At 43.7% G+C, this 15,782-nt stretch overlaps 1 protein-coding gene and 1 long non-coding RNA gene across 2 annotated transcripts in view; both read right to left on the reverse strand.

The window, feature by feature from the left end:
- LOC122935208 (zinc finger protein 397-like) overlaps nt 1–15,782 on the reverse strand; it is a 1,371,324-nt gene that overhangs the window by 1,031,340 nt on the left and 324,202 nt on the right. The gene's annotated exons all lie outside the window — the stretch shown is intronic.
- On the reverse strand, nt 11,859–13,624 carry LOC122933933. Its single transcript, XR_006388598.1, has 3 exons — nt 12,360–13,624; nt 12,201–12,279; nt 11,859–12,095 (listed from the first exon to the last, which is right to left on the reverse strand). It is a non-coding gene; the product is annotated as an uncharacterized LOC122933933 (long non-coding RNA).

Raw genomic sequence — 15,782 nt, forward strand, 5'->3', positions numbered from 1 at the left:
CTTTAACGGTGGCTGCCCTTTTAACAGTGACTTTCACAGTGGCCGCCCCTTTTACGGTGGCCCCCCTTTAACGGTGACAGCCCTTTTAACAGTGACTCTCACAGTGGCCGCCCCTTTAACAGTGACTTTCACAATGGCCGCCCCTTTAATGGTGACCGCCCCTTTAATAGTGACTTTCACAATGGCCACCCCTTTAGCGGTAACTGCCCCTTTAACAGTGACTTTCACGGTGGCTGCCCTTTCAACAGTGACTTTTACAGTGGCCGCCCCTTTAACTGTGACCACCCCTTTAACAGTGACTTTCACAATGGCCGTCCCTTTAACAGTGACCACCCCTTTAACAGTGACTTTCACAGTGGCCGCCCCTTTAATGGTGACTGCCCCTTTAACAGTAAAAAGGGGTGTGGCTGCAGGTTTGGGGTGCAATACTTGGCTTGCCCTGGGTGCTGGCAACCCACACTACGGCACTGCATTTATGGTAGCTGTACGGTGGGCCCCCAGAATCAATTCCACTGGTGGGCCCAAGGCACCCCAGTCTGACACTGCTTCTCAGTATAACTCCAGCTCTTCTGTGAAGGCCTCAGAGGTTTGTTAGAGAACATTAGTGATCAAACAGCATCATGAAAACCAAGGAACACACCAGACAGGTCAGGGAGAAAGTTGTGGAGAAGTGTAAAGCAGGGTTAGGTTATAAAAAATATCCCAAGCTCTGAACATCTCACGGAGCACTGTTCAATCCATAAGGAAATAAATGTAATCAGCTCACTGCCCTTATTAGTCCTCGGTGCACCGATCCTTAGGAGAAGCAAATCCACTGTAGAAACAAAGTAGCTGGTCTAGCACTCGGGTCTTGAATAAAACCAGAAATCTTTTATTTAAAAAATTTAAAAAAAAAGTCAAAAAATGACACACAGCAGGACATCCCCCCGCACCAATCTAATGCATTTTGGACTTTTCTTAGTTCTTGTTTAAGACATAAAAGTAATGAATCCCTTTCGTATGTAAAAAAAAAAAAAATCTGCAAATGTGGAAGCTAAAGGTGAGATCAGGGTATTAACCCTTGCAGATCCAGGGAAAAAAAATTGGTAAAATAGGATTTTCATAGGATAACATAAGCTGGTATGCTGATGATAACGTGTGGCCTCGGGCCGACTGCTATACGTCTGTAACATGAATGGACCTGCTGACAGTGATCAGTAAAAATACATCTCGTCCCCTGTTCAGACCATGTGGATGTCGACTTTGTAGACAAAAAAATGTGAGAAGTTTTTCTATGTGATCCCCCCTCTATAAGGCCTGAATGCTCTCTCTATACCTGGGAAAGAAGATCTAGTATGGTCGCCTCGGTGGATATCTCGGAAACGTCCGGTCAGTGCAGAGACATTACGTTTATTTGTTGCTGTATCAGAAATGTGTCTCCCGACGCTACTTTCAAAGGCCCCGATGTTTTTGCGACATGTTGTGAATTACATGCAGAATATGTTGTAAGGTATACGGCGTGTGCAGTGTTACAGTTTATGTTGTGTTCTTCTGACGTGTTGTAAGACAAAAAGACGGACTTCCTCCAGCATACTCACATGCAATTATAAATACCTGGGTAAGGCTATAGTGGTAGCCTTTTCCGGAAGGCTGTTCCTACGTGGGACAGCCTGCCAGATCCGTGCTTCTGCAAGTCCACCGTGCTGCCGGAAGTCCTCTCCGGCCCCATGCATTATAATGCAGCACGGCAAACATGCCGAGAGGCGGCCGGAATAAAACTACAGTACGCTGCGGTTTTTGTCCGGCCACCCCTCGACATATTTGCCGTGCTGCAGCCGGACCTCCGGCCCACCCCCATTATAATGAATGGGGCCGGAGCAGACTTCCGGCAGCACGGTGGACTTGCAGTAGCACGTCCCCCGCCGGAACAGCCTGCCGGAAAAGTGTGAAAGTAGCCTAAGATAGCCGGGTCTTTTTGGGAACCTCTGTGGACATAAACACACTTGGAGATAAAATGTTTCCCAGTGTACGCGCCCTTCTGGACACAAGCCGGACTCCCTTTCTGGGTCCTGTTCTAGAACTGGTAAATATTTTCGAATGATTGCAGTAATTTTTTGAAATTGTCTACTGTGTGTTGTGACAAAAGTGATGGGATTGTTTATTTTTCTGTTGTATGAGAGTGATATTTTCCTGTTCCCATAGCAGTGTATTTTGTGAGACATTAGCTATTTTGTATCTCTCTTTCTCTCATTCAAAGATGGCATCTTTAGTACAATTGCATCTGAGACGGGTGAGGGGGAAATTACTTGAAATTTTTGAAAAAAAATATTTATGGTTTTATTCACGACCCAAGTGCTGGACCTGCTACTTTGTTTCATCTGAAAATGGAAGGAGTATGGCACAACTGCAAACCTACCAAGACATGGCCGCCCACCTAAACTGACAGCTCGGGCAAGGAGAGCACTAATTAGAGATGCAGCCAAGAGACCCATGGCCACTGTGGAGGATCTGCAGAGATCCACAGCTGCCTTTATGGAGGAGTACTCCACAAATCCTGCCTTTATGGAGCAGTGGCAAGAAGAAAGCCATTTTTGAAAGCAAGCGTTAAGAAATCCCATTTGCAGTTTACCACAAGCCATGTAGGCGACACAGTAACCATCTGGAAGAAGGTGCTCTGGTCAGATGAGACCAAAGTGGAACTTTTTGGCCTAAGTCCAAACAATATGTGTGGCGAAAAACTAACACTGCGCATCACCCTGAACACCCTATCCGCACCGCGCGGTGGCAGCATCATTATGAGGGGAATTTTTTTTTCAACAAGGACCGGGAAGCTGGTCAGAGTTGATGGGAAGATGGATGGACCTGTTAGAGGCTGCAAAAGACTTGAGACTGGGGCAGAGGTTCGCCTTCCAGCAGGACCCTCAACATTCAGCCATTGCTGCAATGGAACGGTTTCAATCAAAGCATTATGGCCCAGTCAAAGTCTAATCTTAAAGCCCCTTGAGAATCCAAGGCAAGACTTGAACATTTCTATTCACAGATGATCTCCATCCAATCTGACTTAACACGAGCTCTTCTGTAAAGAAGAATGGGCAAGCCTTTCATCCTCTAGGTGTGCGAAGCTGGTAGAGACAGACCCATGAAAGACTTGCTGCTGTAATTGAAGCGAAAGGTGGTCCTACAAAGTCTTAAATATAAACACACCCCACACTGTCCAGATTTTTATTTATTAAAGATTTTGAAAACCTTGTATGATTTTCTTTTCACTTCACACACACTTGTGTCAGGGAGGCCCTCCTAGTCCCTTGTGCAAATGGCCAGATGCATGCTTTCTTGTATGCTGACTGACAGCCACATTGTCAGGATTCAGTAAAAATTGACTAATACAGAGACTTGCTGTGTAGTTGGTCATTGCCTACGAGCACCATCGCCCATCCTCCCGAAGGCACTCTCTTCGCTCACACTCCCCTGCTATGACTGGTGGGGGGAGGCAAGAGAAGCGCCAGCAACTTCCGCCACCTACTGAAGAAACCACCCAGCAGCAGTGGGACATGCAGCAGAACCTCAACCAGCAGCTGGTGACATACTTGGACTGCATCCTGTCACCCATGATCCAAGATCCCCTTGACTACTGAGCATGCAAAGTTGAATTGTGGCCGCAACTGGCCTGATGCCTCTACTGCCATTACAAAGGGCCTCATAATATGTACTTTACCTTTTTTTAACAAGGATAAGCATGCCACTGGGCCTTGCTATTACACTGCTGTTGTTGGGTTCTGCTACTACTGTGATCTGCCACCATCTTGTGCTGCATGCCAACTGCTGCTGCCCCCCACTCTGGCATGGCATGGGGCCACTATTGTCCCTGCCACTTCTGTTGCCCCCCCCCCCCACTCTGGCATGGGGCCACTTTTGTCCCTGCCACTGCTGCTGCCCCCCCTCTCTGGCATGGGGCCACTATTGTCCCTGCCACTGCTGTTGGCCCCCATACCCACTCTGTTATGGGGCCACTGTTGTCCCTGTTGACTTAATACTTTATTTTTCCCTTTTTCGAAGTGAACAGAAGAACAAAAAAAAAGAGCATCCGTATGGCCTCTTTCACACGGTCAGTATTTGATCAGAATTTGTAAGCCAAAAGTAGGAGCGAGTCCAAAACAAAGATAAGATGCAAAAATTTGAATGACATTTTCTCTGTTTTGGACTCACTGTGCTGTGATGCACAACACTGAACAAAGAACGGTCACCTGAAAGAGGCTTTATGGATGATTTCCTTATAAACAGTTTATAAAATGTTTTTAGTTTTCTGTTCTTCTGACTGATCAGAAGAATGGAAAAATAAACAGTGATGCTACTGCTGCAGCCATCGTCCCACTCTGTCATGGGGCCACTACTTGAAACTTGGGGCACTGCACAGTTATGTCCATGGCAATAAAGTAAACCCGACGTAACATTTTGTCCTGTAATACTGACGCACAGTGATTCGACAGCTAACAGGATTAAAAAGCATTAAAATAAAAAAATGTTCTCCACTACTTTATTGATGCTGCCTCCATTTATTTATTTTGTTGCACTAAGGAGCCATTTGGACACAGTTCCTGCAGCGGCATGCATGTCTTTTTTTTTGCTTTACTGAAGGGTGCCATATGCTTTTATTTTTATCAAAAGGGATTAGATATGGTGCACTGTACAGTGATGTAGACAGTGTTCTCTCCTGTCCTCATACTATAAACAGTGATAAGCAGGTTGTTCTCTAGTGATGATAGATAATCAGCTCTCACCTCTCCTGTGTTCTCTCCTGTCCTTATACTATACACAGTGATAAGCAGAGTGTTCTAGTGATGATAGATAATCAGTCCTCACCTCTCCTGTGTTCTCTCCTGTCCTTATACTATAAACTGTGATAAGCAGGGTGTTCTTGAGAACTGATTATCATCACTAACCTCTCCTGTGTTCTCCCCTGTCCTTATACTACACACAGTGAAAAGCAGGGTGCTCTAGTGATGATAATCAGTTCTCACCTCTCCTTATTCTATAAACAGTGATAAGCAGGGTGTTCTAGTGATGATAATCAGTTCTCACCTCTCCTTATTCTATAAACAGTGATAAGCAGGGTGCTCTAGTGATGATAATCAGTCCTCACCTCTCCTGTGTTCTCTCCTGTTCTTATACTATACACAGTGATAAGCAGGGTGTTCTAGTGATGATAATCAGTTCTCACCTCTCCTGTGTTCTCTCCTGTCCTTATACTATAAACAGTGATAAGCAGGTTGTTATTGAGAACTGATTATCATCACTAACCTCTCCTGTGTTCTCTCTTCTCCTTATACTCTAAACAGTGATAAGCAGGGTGTTCTAGTGATGATAATCAGTTCTCACCTCTCCTTATTCTATAAACAGTGATAAGCAGGGTGTTCTAGTGATGATAATCAGTTCTCACCTCTCCTTATTCTATAAACAGTGATAAGCAGGGTGTTCTAGTGATGATAATCAGTTCTCACCTCTCCTTATTCTATAAACAGTGATAAGCAGGGTGTTCTAGTGATGATAATCAGTTCTCACCTCTCCTTATTCTATAAACAGTGATAAGCAGGGTGTTCTAGTGATGATAATCAGTCCTCACCTCTCCTGTGTTCTCCCCTATCCTTATACTACACACAGTGATAAGCAGGGTGTTCTAGTGATGATAGATAATCAGTTCTCACCTCTCCTGGCCTTATACTATACACAGTGATAAGCAGAGTGTTCTAGTGATGATAGATAATCAGTCCTCACCTCTCCTGTGTTCTCTCCTGTCCTTATACTATAAACTGTGATAAGCAGGGTGTTCTTGAGAACTGATTATCATCACTAACCTCTCCTGTGTTCTCCCCTGTCCTTATACTACACACAGTGAAAAGCAGGGTGCTCTAGTGATGATAATCAGTTCTCACCTCTCCTTATTCTATAAACAGTGATAAGCAGGGTGTTCTAGTGATGATAATCAGTTCTCACCTCTCCTTATTCTATAAACAGTGATAAGCAGGGTGTTCTAGTGATGATAATCAGTCCTCACCTCTCCTGTGTTCTCTCCTGTCCTTATACTATACACAGTGATAAGCAGGGTGTTCTAGTGATGATAATCAGTTCTCACCTCTCCTGTGTTCTCTCCTGTCCTTATACTATAAACAGTGATAAGCAGGTTGTTATTGAGAACTGATTATCATCACTAACCTCTCCTGTGTTCTCTCTTCTCCTTATACTCTAAACAGTGATAAGCAGGGTGTTCTAGTGATGATAATCAGTTCTCACCTCTCCTTATTCTATAAACAGTGATAAGCAGGGTGTTCTAGTGATGATAATCAGTTCTCACCTCTCCTTATTCTATAAACAGTGATAAGCAGGGTGTTCTAGTGATGATAATCAGTTCTCACCTCTCCTTATTCTATAAACAGTGATAAGCAGGGTGTTCTAGTGATGATAATCAGTTCTCACCTCTCCTTATTCTATAAACAGTGATAAGCAGGGTGTTCTAGTGATGATAATCAGTCCTCACCTCTCCTGTGTTCTCCCCTATCCTTATACTACACACAGTGATAAGCAGGGTGTTCTAGTGATGATAGATAATCAGTTCTCACCTCTCCTGGCCTTATACTATATACAGTGATAAGCAGGGTGTTCTAGTGATGATAGATAATCAGTTCTCACCTCTCCTGTGTTCTCTCCTGTCCTTATACTATATACAGTGATAAGCAGGGTGTTCTAGTGATGATAGATAATCAGTTCTCACCTATCCTGTGTTCTCTCCTGTCCTTATACTATAAACCAGTGATAAGCAGGATGTTCTACTGATGATAGATAATCAGTTCTCACCTCTCCTGTCCTTATACTATATACAGTGATAAGCAGGGTGTACTAGTGATGATAGATAATCAGTCCTCACCTCTCCTGTGTTCTCTCCTGTCCTTATACTATATACAGTGATAAGCAGGGTGTACTAGTGATGATAGATAATCAGTTTTCACCTCTCCTGTGTTCCCTCCTTTCCTTATACTATATACAGTGATAAGCAGGGTGTTCTAGTGATGATAATTAGTCCTCACCTCTCCTGTCCTTATACTATATACAGTGATAAGCAGTGTGTTCTAGTGATGATAATCAGTCCTCACCTCTCCTGTCCTTATACTATATACAGTGATAAGCAGGGTGTTCTAGTGATGATAGATAATCAGTCCTCACCTCTCCTGTGTTCTCTCCTGTCCTTATACTATATACAGTGATAAGCAGTGTGTTCTAGTGATGATAATCAGTCCTCACCTCTCCTGTCCTTATACTATATACAGTGATAAGCAGGGTGTTCTAGTGATGATAGATAATCAGTCCTCACCTCTCCTGTGTTCTCTCCTGTCCTTATACTATACACAGTGATAAGCAGGGTGTTTTAGTGATGATAATCAGTCCTCACCTCTCCTGTGTTCTCTCCTGTCCTTATACTATATACAGTGATAAGCAGGGTGTTCTAGTGATGATAATCAGTCCTCACCTCTCCTGTGTTCTCTCCTGTCCTTATACTATATACAGTGATAAGCAGGGTGTTCTAGTGGTGATAGATAATCAGTTCTTACCACCAATCTTCAGCATGTGATGTGACACACTGTCTTGTGAATGAGGCAGCCATTCTCCACTATGTTATGCAACATCACTTTATGACCTTGTACACAGAGACCGACAGAAAAACCTATTTATGTAAATTGACAAACTCAGTCACCATACACAGACTAGAACAAAAAAGATTTGCACAGTGAATAAAAAAAAACATTTTATTCTAAAAAAATTATATAATCATAACAACGTTACACATAATGTACAGAGACGAATGATGTGAGGTCACTGTGCTGCTTAACGAGGAACTTTTTCTGTAAAACCCCTGTTCTGTGTATGGTAACAACTTTTTGACCCGTTTTAATGTGTATAGAAAAGCACCAATGTTGTCTTAGATTTACTTACATTCATTCTCAGACCCTTGAATACTACACAAATATAGAGCCTGCATTATCCAGGTCTCCAGTTACAGTCACATAAAAAGGTAAGGGAGCCTCATATAAATGATTTTTAACATATGAACATATCAGTACAAGATCATTCAGGTGGGGCTACACGGCGACTTTGGTCCTGACAAGTATCAGACAACCAGAGATTACTGTGAAACACTACAGGGGTCACAGTGCAATTAGCAACTTGCCACAACCGCGACCGCAAAATTACAAAACAAAATATTCAGCAGTGCTTGCTGTAGCCAAAGTCGCAGCGTAACCCCAGCCTAACAAGACAAAGGTGACAAAAAACATTAATAAACTGACTTTACAACAATAGATTCAGAGATAAAAGAATCGCAGATCATCTTCCACACAATTTATCACTACTATGATAGTATTTCAAGCTCGGTGTAACAGCGTCTGCTGTGCGCCGCTGTTCCCCTGCTTACCGCCGCGGTCCCGGGCGCTGTATTCAGCGGTGATCTGCAGCTGGTGCTTCCCATTCACCGCTGCAGTCCTGGGCTCTGTCTGTGTAGGTACTGTTGTTCTTGACCTGCTCCACAGTTTCATCTCAGCCCTGGCCACAGCATGCTTGCTGCTTGTTTCCTGCAGCACTTCCTTAAGAGCCGGAGCGCATCACTTCCTGGGCTTTATGGGTTAGTTCATGTGACCCCGCCAACCAACGCTAGCCCTCCTGCACATATATAAGTAGCTCAGCCCCCTTCCCAGATGCCTCAGTGTTAAGGTCCTTGTGTCCTGCTAAGGTTCCTGATTTCTGCTTGTGTTCCTGACTCGTACCTGTATTTCTGGACTCTGTTAGATCCCTGCCTGCTTGCCTTGACTCTCCTGTTGCCGACCCAGATTGCCTAACCTGTACCTGTGCCGACTGCCCTGACCTTTGGCCTGTCTAACTACGGCTCTGTCTCATCCTTCGGTCCTGCACCTCTGGTACCTTTCTCAGGTACCTCCTGGTCTGCCTGGACCAGCTGCCTCATGTGCCTATCCTCCTCAAGAAGTAGCGACATGGTGTTCCCCTCGGGAAAGTCTATCCCCACCATCAGGGGTACTGTGAAGATGAAGGGGTTCACTTAGACAACGCCCTTAGAGGAGGTAGGGCACGTGGCACAGTGGGTTCCCACCCGCCAAATAATGGATTAACTTCCAGTTTGTTCTAGTAACTGATATATGCACATGCAGTATTAAGCATTTATAGTGACTGGCAAAGTTTTGCTACAGTATAATGTGCATAATGTTTTCATAAAATAAATGGGTCACCAGCTGCCTGGCAGAGAAGTCTATTGTGCTGAGACTCAACCATAACTTCTATCTCTATTGATCACTAAATGCTTCTGTGAATTTGGAACAGCAGACAAAGGGAGGCTGTAGTTTTAACCTACAGACCTAAACGGTAAGCTACTTTAAAGTCAGGTTTACAAAGGACATTCGCTGCATGGGACTGGAGTCCCACTGCCCATGGTGGTCACAACTTTGAATGTGAGATCTTGGCATTTGCTCGATTACCTCCACAGACAAGCAGGGTCTGGCCATACGTGGCAGCCACGGCATGTAAACCCAGACTAAAAACCTACATTTGGAATCAGGTGCTCTAGATTGGCACACACACATTTATTAGCAAGGCCAGCAATACCATAGTTCAGCACAAAAGACACAGTGCAGAAGAAAATACTACCACTCCTACCCCAGTATTCAACGGTATCACCATCCTGAGGATGGTGATACAGTTCAATGCAGGAAGGGACCTGCCGCTGCCGTCCAGGTGCATGAGTACCTGATACCCCTAGCATTAATTAATACTGAGAGCATCAGATCAATATCTAGTGGCTTGAGGAGACCTTGGTCAGCTCCTTGGGCATCAGCCCACCGGGTAATTTCCCTGTAGGGTCTATGGCCAGTGTGCCCCTGGCAATTACATATTCTGCAGGGCTTTATCACAATCTACATCATCAGTGTGTCTTTATGGTGTGGGAGGAAACCAAAGTACCCAAAGGAAAACTACGGGGAGAACATACAAATTGCATGCAGAAGTTCTCCTTGGTCAGACTCAAACCTAGGACCCCAGTCTTACAAGGCACTAGTGCTAACCACTGACCCACCATGCTGCCCATCTACAAGTGGACATTTCAGACAATTGGCACCAGGTCAGTCTATCACAGGAAGATCTGCCTGAGAGTAGAAAAAATATGCTAGAAGAAGTCACAAAGAACCCAGAATTTCTTTATGAAACCTAGAGGTTACTTTGGGTTCTCTGGATTTCCACCATGGTAAAATAGCTGCAACAATTTGGGATATTTTGGGATATTTTGCATGTCTAGTTGCCAGAAATTTTTTCACAGTTTAACATAAAAAATTAAAACCTAAAATTAAAAAAAATAAAAAGACCCTGTACTAGACCTTCATAGGTATATATATTCTAAAAGTAGATGCCAAACACTTGGCTGGTCATAATGCTATTCCAGACTTTATACACACAGGCAATTTTGCATGAAAGTTATTTTTTAGAAAAAATACGCATCACATTGAAATTAGTGGCTAAAACTGTGACCACGGCAGAACGTTTTATGTTCCACGTGTCCAATAAATAAAAGGTAAACATGTACAGATTTCAGAGTTAAGCATGTCTCTACATTTCCTGAAAGCGCACACGTGTTGATTACAGTTAGCTATGTCCACCATCATGTAACTTTGTCACAAACAGAATTTTTTAACATACAATTGCACCAAACTCACATCCAAGAAGGTTTAAATGCAAAATCAAGGTGTGCAAAGTTTAGGTATACCACAATCAGCTACGTCAACAGAAAGGAGTCAATAATTAACCTGCTTAGGGTAGAGCAGTAACTAGATAAGCAAGAGCTCATCCACTCGCTCCTTTTTTGAAAAAAAAATCACTATGTGACAGAGAGCAAGTATGCTCTCATATTGATGGGGGGAGTGATAACAAACAAAGTCCATGTTACCTCTCCCCTTGAGTATTTGATTCTTTTTCAGGGACAGGAGGATCTGTATATCCCTTGCTGGTCCCTTCTTTCCTCCTTCATGCTCATTGAAGTCGCAGTTTAAAGAACATTCTTGCTCAGGCTGGACGGGAGCTAGAGCCACAGTCCTAGATTTGTTTTTCTTTTACTGCAGTCTAGCCCGACAGAGTGCAGCAGCTTAATGTTTAGCACCATTGCCTTGCCGCACAAGGCTACAGTTTGCCAATGAACAACGAGGAAACAAAAGGACTTCTGGAGCAATCTGCTATGGAAAGAAGTATTTTGACCACAGAAGCAGAAGATAAATTTGTAAAAAAAATAATATAGACAGAATGTCACCAGAAAAACCTAATACTGATGAGAGCATGCTGGTGAAAATGTTCTGGTTTCTTTCTTAGGTGAATTTGTGATGACCTTGAAAGTTTGATCTTGAAAAAAAAAAAAATTCCACGTATGGAACTTTAAGATGACTTTTCCCTTTTGTGATTTCTCTGATGAGCTGTAAGTTTAGCTTTAGTAATAAAACATCTTCCACATTCTGAACATAAAAATGGCTTCTCTCCAGTGTGAATTCTCTGATGAATAACAAGATCGGATTTAGATGTAAAGCTTTTCCCACACAGTGAGCATGAATATGGCCTCTCTCCTGTGTGGATTCTCTCATGTCTAATAAGACTTGACTTGTTTGTAAAACATTTTCCGCATTCTGAACATGAAAATGGTTTCTCTCCTGTGTGAATTCTCTCATGTACAATAAGATCTGATTTATTTGTAAAAGATTTCCCACATCGGGAACATGAATATGGTTTCTCTCCTGTGTGAATTCTCTCATGTATCACAAGATCCGATTTATTTATAAAACATTTCCCACATTTTAAACATGCCATTGGCTTGTCTCCTGTGTGAATTCTCTCATGTCTAACAATACTTGATTTGTTTGTAAAGCATTTCCCACATAATGAACATGAATATGGCTTTACTCTTGTGTAAATTCTCTGATCATTCTCAAGTTGGGGTTCAGTAGTAAAACCTAAATAATTTTGTTCTGGATCCTCCTGTGAATTCAGAGGATGAGGACTCTCAGAAGGATTTCTTTCCATGAGTTCATCTGTAGTAAAACACACAGGGACAGAATAGAAGGATTACATGTGATGATCAGAACATAGAGTAGTATGTAACCCTCAAGACAAACATGACAGTCCCCACTCCTTACACTGCTGATCGCCCCATATATCCGTATCCTCTTCTGCTTCATCTATAACCTCAACCTTAAAATCAAACAGATTTTCAACCTAAACAAAAAAAAATGCACCATTATCTTTGGTTCAATAACTTTATGGTCAGATCTTGGTGATAATTTAGTATAATCTACCTGATGGTTCTCTAGGACATTCTCCTCTGGACAGTCCTGGGAATACAGAGGACGGGGACATCTCTCTGGTGAACTTGCTTCTATAATTCGATCTGTAGGAAAACATTGATAGAACAGATTGTGCGAATGTGGTGATCAGATGATGGGAGAGGTATCTGGGTGACTCTTAAAGAGACATAAAAGTCTCCCCCTGGAGTTTTCCTGGGAGTCACTTATTTTTGGACCTCATTTGGTCACATAGTCAAGTATCGACTGCACCAAGACTGACAAAGCTGCAGATGTTTTTACCAAGTTATCGCTCATTAGAACTCACCTCTGTTGTGCCAAATATGCTTAAATGCACTCCTCCTCAAACCATATCCACTGTCTGCAGACCTATGCACTGCCAGGCAGTATTATTAGATGTCACTAGTACAATCGGCAGTAGTACTGGTGAGGTCTAATGCTGAGGTCAGCCCTGTGGTCCCAGAACACAGAAGCCTAATGGAGTTTACAAGATTCATCTGAGGCTGGGACAGACGGGCAGAGTGCTGAGGTGAGAGCTGGACAAGAACGGGGGCTCAGTCCTGCCTTGTACCCACACGATGGAGACCGAGGAATCCTTCATAAAGGTCGATGTTTATGTGTGTGGTATGTAGTATGCTCTGTAAGGTATGTGTGTGTGATGTTTTAAGTGTAATTGGCATATATTATATGTCTATAGTGCCAGTGACACATTTATAGTGAGACTCCAGGGAGTATTTTAACACAGAGAGAAATCTTTCGAGTTGGGGAAGAGAAGAGTGAGCTCCCAACTCCACCTGCTCCACTCAAGGTGTTACACTGGCTAAGGAGTGGATTTAGCAGCCAGCTGGACATCTCCTATACAAGAGGGCTTAGATCTTCCCTAATGGCTCCAAGTCTGGAGAAGAAGCCAGCTCTGCCAAGGCCATATCATGTTATGTACTCTGACCTGTTGATCTTTGCCTGTGGTGCTAGGTGGTAGAGTGGCTTGAGGGATTTCTTTATTTTGTACCCTGTGATTTGTCTGCCACATGACCACATTTGCAGAGGGTGAAAAATAGTAAACCTAATCGTGGCCAGTTTGCACCTAAAACTACTGTGTTGGAATGAAGTGGCTTCTCGCTGTGTTCCAACCATTTAAACTGAAAAGACCTTAAGAGCTATGCGAGTTACTACTATGTCTATCGATCTGTACAAATGTAACAGCACTTACGGTCTCTAGCAGTGGAGGTGCCACTGAGGCCCTCGTAGACAATATGCAGAGAAAGAAAACCTTAGCACTTGGTGTCTTCCTTTAGTTAGTGTTCAGGCTTATTCACCAAGACTTGTCTAAATAAACCTGAACACTAACTAAAGGAAGACACAGAGTGCTGCGGTATTCTCTCTCTGCATATTGTCTATCTACATGTACATGTAATGACAAATAAATAGCACACCCAGATAAGAGAGAAATGTCAGATTGCTGCAGAACTCGTCTTGCCGCAGACAGGTCTGGTCTGATTATAAGCTTGGTTTTGCCAAAAGAGGGTGTAAAAGTGCTTCCCCTGCTGCCCTATAAAAAGGCTCTCAGAGGCTACTTTTTGGTAGTATACCTCATGGTGTTTCGATCAGTGACTGCTAGATATTCATCTACAATGCACTCAAAGCCATTTTTCCCAGTTTGACTTTGAGAGGGGTCGCATCATTGGACTAAGAAAGGCAAGATGGTTATTTCAACGAACTGACCGTAATCTAAGCCATTCTGACCTCGTTGTTAGGAGGTGGTTATGTGAGGGCACATACGGGGAACAGGCTCCAGACATCCCACCAGTAGAAAGAATCTTCTTATCCGCCGAAAAGCAGAAGCATCTCCCGCAGTTTTGTTGTGCACCGTCGACACACAGGTGGCCCCTTCATTACACACCCCTGTCTCTGCCCAGACAACTTCTAAGCACTTGGTAGAAGGAAATGGTGTCCATTACGTGTCGTGCCACTGACAGCCAGTCACTGTTGCCTTCACTTGCAGTGGTTTTGTAAATGAGAATCCTGCTATGAACTGGAACCATATAATCTTTTGCGATGAATCCAGGTTCTGTTTGGGATCCGACGATAGACAGGATGGAATATGAAGGCCTGGTGGTGAACGCCTCAATCTTCCTTTGCTGTGGAGAGCCACACTGCCCCAACTGCTGGTACGATTTGGGGAGTCATCGCATACAACAGTCGGTCACCTCTAGTAGTGATACGAGGACACTAACAGCTCAGCGATATGCACAGGACATCCTGCCACCACATGGGTTCCTCTCATGGCAGGGCTGACAGCTGGTGGTGTGATAATTGGAAACCATCGAATACAACAGCCGGTCACCTCTAGTAGTGATACGAGGGACACTAACAGCTCAGTGATACGCGCAGGAAATCCTGCCGCCATATGAGTTATCTCTCTAATAGCAGGGCTTCAAATTGGCATTTTTCAGCAGGATAATGTTTGTCCGCACACAGCAAGAGTTTCCGGGGAATGTCTCATCCAGATTACAACACTTCCTTGGCTGCTCGGTCACCAGATTTATTGCCTTTCCAGCATTAATGAGACCAGCTGGGAGGCCAGCATCACCAACCTATGAGTGTGCAGGACCTACAGGTCCAGCTGTAACATCTGTAGGCAAATGTGCTGCAGGATACCATACAGAACCTGTATGTCTTCATGCCCAACTGACTCATCTTATATCCAGACTAGAGGCCATATCTCACCTTGTATCCACACTAGAGGCTGTATCTCATCTTGTATCCAGGCTAGAGGCTGTATCTCATCTTGTATCCAGGCTAGAGGCCATATCTCATCTTGTATCCAGGCTAGAGGCCGTATCTCATCTTGTATCCAGGCTAGAGGCCGTATCTCATCTTGTATCCAGGCTAGAGGCCGTATCTCATCTTGTAAACAGGATAGAAGCCGTATCTCATCTTGTATCCAGGCTAGAGGCAGTATCTTGTCTTGTAACCAGGATAGAGGCCGTATCTCATCTTGTATCCAGGCTAGAGGCAGTATCTTGTCTTGTAACCAGGATAGAGGCCGTATCTCATCTTGTATCAAGGCCATATCTCACCCTGTATCCAGGCTAGAGGCCGTATCTCATCTTGTATGCAGGCTAGAAGCCGTATCTAATCTTGTATCCAGGTTAGAGGCCGTATCTCATCTTGTATCCAGGCTAGAGGCCGTATCTCATCTTGTATCCAGGCTAGAGGCCGTATCTCATCTTGTATCTAGGCTAGAGGCCGTATCTCCTCTTGTATCCAAGCTAGAGGCTGTATCTCATCCTGTATCGAGGCCAGAGGCTGTTTCTTGTCTTGTTTCCAGGCTAGAGGCCGTATCTCATCCTTCCAATTGTACAGTTTTCCTCAAAGAATTATAAAGTACGAATCAGATTCAGAGCCACTGGTCTA

Source organism: Bufo gargarizans, chromosome 4 (genome assembly GCF_014858855.1).
Source record: "Bufo gargarizans isolate SCDJY-AF-19 chromosome 4, ASM1485885v1, whole genome shotgun sequence".
NCBI lineage: Eukaryota > Metazoa > Chordata > Amphibia > Anura > Bufonidae > Bufo > Bufo gargarizans.